Here is a 5,741-nt window from a genome sequence, read left to right as displayed (position 1 = left end):
GTATGGAAATCTTATTTGAAATATTTGATGGGAATGCTTGACCAAACGTTGTAGTTTAGGATGCAACTGTGGGAGATTCTTTTGTTTGTTTTTTCCAATTTGAGGACCTTAACATTTCTAAATATAAAAGATAGTTTGTATTTAATAAAATCGATTTATCGGTTCTTGAAAAGACATTCGTTTTAGATACTGATGTAAAAATGATAGAATTAATGTCATAGTTGTTTAAAAGCACCAAAGTGGATAGGAATGCAACATTGTTGATTCGAAAGGGTGGATATTAATCTTCTCGATTTGTAAGTGGTAGCTAGTAGGTTATGCCCCATAGGATTGTCCCTTTATTAGATGTCGATCACACTTGAACACTTCATGGCAGAGTGTTTTGTCAGTGTGAGTTTTGAGACTGAGACATAAAATCAGTTAAGACTTTCCCATTCTGGAAAACCCGGAGGCCCTGTAATAGAGAAAGAACCATGTAAGGTATCTCCAGTGTATCTGGAAAGGGTGGAGAGATAATGATGAAATGTCAAATTCGGCTTTGAAGATCCTGTCTTCAGCCCTTTAATAAAAGAGGACAGGTCAGGAGGCTTCCCAGTGACTTCTTTTAAGATGTCTTTTTTTTTTTTTTTAAGGCAGAAAGTGTATTGGAAAGATGTTCTTATTTTCCATTAATCTTTACAGTAGAAAGGGGAGATGTGAGACTCTGACAGAAGGGAAAGCCGTAGTTCTTAAAAATTAGAGTGATTTTATAGTAAAAATATGAACGTTAACAACTGGTTCCTTCTGTAGGGGGGATGCTTTTTAAACAGTTTAAGGGCAGATTGGTGTATTGCCATACCAAGTCCACTACAGTTGATGTTTGGTTATGGTTTAATAAGAATTTTAAGTGGTTTTGAGGAAATGTCACATGAAAATCTGATGTAATATGTATAATGCAAATTTTAAAAAACTGGCTTATTATCAAAAATTACATTTAAAAATCACAGAGAAAGTTTCAGGTACTTCACAGTTAGAAATTTATTTTCTGGGGTTTTTGTTTTGAGAAAGGTTTAATTTTATATGTGGTAAGGGATCAGAAGTACCTTTATAGATTTCTGGAGTAATTGGTATCTAGAATACGATGAGACCTGTTAAAACTTTTTCTTCCTATTTTCTTTTGAGTTTCTTCACATTCTTTTCATTTTGAATTACCCTTGTATTTTTGTTACATACTTCTGTGGGTTTGAAATGCTCACTGAAATTCATCCTCTCTGCTTTTTGTAATTCAAAGTTCATCTTTTTTTATAGATTTGCTTGTGTGGTGTCTTTCTTTCTTTTGAGAACCGTTAGAGAATACCACATGTCCATAAGTGAGCTCAGCTAGTCAGTCAGAAATTTTATGTGGATGGAACTACCAAGTAAAGACTGAGTCCACAAGCCACTCAGAAAAATCCTTCTCTACATTTTCTGCCATATTTCACTTTTCACACATAGGTGCATACCTGAAACACCACTTGAGTTTATTTGTTCACCTTTGGTAATAGTCAGCAGGCATCTTCCCTTTTCTAGCCAGAAGCCAATTTTTTTGATGGGTTGGTAAATAACCATTTGCTTACCTCTCTGTTCCTGTTGTACAACCCCCCCACCTCATATCTCTTCAAGAAATAATGACTGGTTTCTCAGCCCCTCAGCACTCCCAAAAACACATGCACACCTGTGAATTGAATATATTTTTCTCTCCTTCACACCTCTCAGTTTTTTTGCAGTTACATTCGCCAGAACTTTAATGTGATGATATGGTATGAAACAGATCTGTTGATAAGTGGGAACTCTGGGTTGTATTCTTTAGGATATGACCTCAAAGATGCATTTATTTCTTCTCTTTATTAAAAGAGTTGGTAATTTTAAGAATCTTATTTCCAAACATATGACCATCTGAATTACAGATACTACTGTATCAGTGTTCTTGCCAATTTTAACAGTTAACCAGTGCAGGAGTTTTCCTGTGTGTATCCTCCTATTTTAAATGTGGCACTTCCCTCCCCCACCCAGTCTTTTAAAATCTTTATTGCTTATCAAATGTGCATTTCTAATTTTTGCTATAGTCTTTCATCGATTTCTAATTTAACATGCCAGTTTCCAAGATGTAATCTTACACATTTGACTGTTTGTCACTGGACCAACACACCTGGTGAAGGAATAAATCCATTAAATAGAAATAGGTTTGGGTTTTTTTTTAATTTGTTTTTTAATGGAAAGCCTTTGTAAAAGAGAGCACATTTTAAGGTGTATGCTCGTATGCTTGAAATTAAATAACAATTTTTCCAGTGGTATGTTTAAATTACTGAGATGAGTACTGTTGAGGAGATAGTACTAAAAAAAAATCACATTAAATAACTTTAATGTGCTTTTAAGTTGCCTTTAATTAAAATCTTCATACAGTTTTATTTGCAGTTATTCAGATGTAAACAAAATATTGGAGTGAGAGGTCTTGAGTAATTATTAATAGGTTGACAAATTTCAGATCCTGAGAAGATATTTTTTTAAAAGATGTTTGTCTTTTAAAAAACCATTAAGACGTTAGTAAACACAATCTATTTGTTTGAGAAAAGGAAGGAAAATGGAAGATAAAAAGATTCAGGTGGTTTAAGTTGATATATTAAACACTCTATCTTGTGATATTGGTTCTGTTACTTAATACAAGGATCTGTATTGGCTCATTTTGAGACCATTTATTTTAAAGAATCAGACCTTACGTACTATCATATCTTTAAAGGGGCTGATGGTTTTGTATGCCAAGTAAGAAAAGTTGTTCTCAGTTAACATTGCCTGTTGACCTTATATTGTTAATTAGCATAACATTTTATATCATTCTAGCTTAATGGTCAGTTGTTGAGATTACTTAAGTTGATTTTGTGTAAACTGGAGGATATGTGGTTGAAAACATGATTCATAAAAAATGCATAGACATTTCTACAGTAAATGTTACAAAAATTTTTTAAACTACCTATGGGCTTAACAGACTCCTATTTGGTAAAAGGGGGGAGGTGCAAAATATTACTGGCCCTTTTGGAAAAGAAACACAGCACAGATCGTTTTCCATAGATAACTGACCAATGTGAACTCTGTAGGCCACATTCCAGGAACTCATGAATGGCTGCAATTGTGAACTGTCAACTGCAACCAAAAGACTGTTGAAAACCTGATTGTAAGGATCCTCTAGTGGCAGATATCTTTATATCTTGTTAATAGTTTTATTTGTGTAGTTTGCTAATGACTGCTGATAAAAGAGTATAAATTGTGAGTGTTAAGTGATGTGTCCTGGTATGTGCTGTAAACACAGATTTTGTTTGTATAGTTGTATATATAGATACGTGTATGAGATATACATATACTTTTTTAATGAAGTTTTTTTTTTTTTTTAACTTGACATTTAAGAGAGAGAATTATGTAAATGTGTATCAGGAGGCAAAACTGTCACTCTTACCTTTGTTTTAAAAACCTGTAAGTCACTTGCCAGAGCTCTGAAAAAATTTAACTGCATTTTGTCTTTAAAAGTGAAAGCTCCTTACTTGAATCTGTATTTCTTTGGGAGCTTATGGTTCCTTACCAATATTGAATTGTGGAGATAATTTTGCCTTGGGGCTTTATAGTTGATGTTTAAATCACATACTAGATACCATCTTATGCCTAAGTACTCTTACTAAGGATTTTGTAATCAAAGTTTGATTGACATCATATGAGTGACATTGTTATTTAGTATAAAAACTGATATTGATGCATTCATCAGAGTGCCTCACTGGTATGCTTTAGTCATAAAACCTGGCTCTAAGTCAAGGAAATTACATAGATTTCCAGAAAGGCCAATGATCAAAAAGTGCCTGAAATTCTTAAAACCAGGAATTGTATCAGCAGGAATATGGCCTTTTTTATCCACAGTGACACAGTTGTTTAAAAATTTATGTGAACTAAATTGTATGGACTGAACATTGGTTAACTTTTTAGAAAATACAAGGGCTTTTATGTGTGTGGATAAGATACATTGCCAAATAACTAATTTATTAACAGTCTTTTTCTTGGAAGGGATGGAGGGTATCTTGAATTATAGTGAGAAGTTTTTCTTTTTTTTTGTACTGGTAGTGGGGTATATGTTTTCTCCCTTATGAGAATAAATGTAAGACCAGTCTGTTCTTTGGGGATTTTGATAGCACTAATTTGGAAATAATAAAACATGATACTGGATTTATTACCTGGTACTTGGTAATTTGGAATGGAGTTTAGTCTTTCTCAGCACCAGAAGAAGTTGGAGGGCGCTCTAGAGTCCTCTAGTAACAAAGTGCTCCCCACCAGTCAGATGGTAAAGAAACCAAAATGAATCTCTTCCCTGAGGAAGGGTTTGATAGGGGAGTATAAAAGAATCTTGACTTTTTTTTTCCTAAAATGGTAGAAGCTGAGGGGTTTAGGGAGTAGGAAGTAATGGCAGATAACCAAGACAGAAGTAAATATAATGAAATAATGTGAAATATGGTCTCAAAAGGAATAGGAACCATACCATGTTACTAGTAAGGAACAGTGGTCTAATTTCTTCTTTTAATAATTGTTTTAGACCAGTATGTATTTCCTTTCCCAGAAAGATACTGTTTATTTCCTAATTGAATTACTCTTTAAATAGAAGAGAGGCTTTACAAAAACAGGTATATCTGGTTAAATGTAGCCTGAATAATAATGTTCTAAGGAATCTTTTTATTAGTGGAAAGAGCAGATTTTTAATAAGAAATCTTAATTGTTGACAGTGTTGAAGGGATATGTGTATCAAAATTTCTGAATGGAATAAATCCCTTAAGTTTTTTTCTTTATACTAAATCAGTAGTCTTGTGATTTGAAGCTATTCTTTTAAATCATGTAATACAAATTACTGTGTCCACAAAGAAAATGCATTCCTGAGTCATTTGTATAATTAATTAGGTCTTTACCAGAATAATTCTTGAACATACCAGATTATTCAGTATTTGTTATATTCTTAATCTGGCTTTGCTTAGGGTAAAAATTGGGACTCCTCTGTAAAGATTTAGAAACAGTAAAAAAGTATGTGATTGGTTCTACTTTTAAATCAGGTGAATTAAATTTCATCTATGCTACTTTGGACTGCTTACCACTCAAATTTATAGCCTCAAGTCAGATTAAAGTTTTTAGTTTTAGTTTTATGTCTTTGTACTCAAGCTACCTTTTGTTAAAAAAGAATGAACTCATATTCTTTAAGTTGTACATTTATATATGATGGTTATGTGAAAATTTTATAGATCATTGAGTTAATAATATTCACCATGGACATAGACGATTAGTAAATGTCCTGATAATTTATACTCATCAGAGTAGGCAAGACAAATAAGTGAAATCTAAATGTTAAGTTACTTAAAGCCTCCTTTCCCATAAGCTCTTAATAAAATCTGATTAAAGAATATAGATATCTAGAAGAGAAACTGTGATTAATTTGTCAATTATTGTAAATAATGCTAGTGTGTTTTAAATGTTATTTGTAAAGATTTAGGCTATCCATCTTCATTGTTACACAAGTAAATTGTTTAATCTGTGTATGAAGGATACTCAAAGTTTAAGGCTGACTGGTTTCTAAAATAGAATTAGAATTCAGTTTTAATAACTGGTTTTATAAATAAACCAAAACAAACCCAAGTTATGTGGTCTACCTAGCTTTTGAAAACAGAGGGAGCTCTTGATCAAATAATCTATAGTGTGTTTACTTA

At 32.6% G+C, this 5,741-nt stretch overlaps 1 protein-coding gene across 4 annotated transcripts in view; it reads left to right on the top strand.

Annotated features, from left to right (window-relative positions):
- Nucleotides 1–5,741, top strand: part of TSC22D2 (TSC22 domain family member 2) — a 48,927-nt gene that overhangs the window by 5,459 nt on the left and 37,727 nt on the right. The gene's annotated exons all lie outside the window — the stretch shown is intronic.

This window comes from Giraffa tippelskirchi, chromosome 2, assembly GCF_054371585.1.
Source record: "Giraffa tippelskirchi isolate mGirTip1 chromosome 2, T2T-mGirTip1v1.2.pri, whole genome shotgun sequence".
NCBI classification, from domain to species: domain Eukaryota; kingdom Metazoa; phylum Chordata; class Mammalia; order Artiodactyla; family Giraffidae; genus Giraffa; species Giraffa tippelskirchi.
This window is presented reverse-complemented; position numbering and strand designations above follow the sequence as displayed.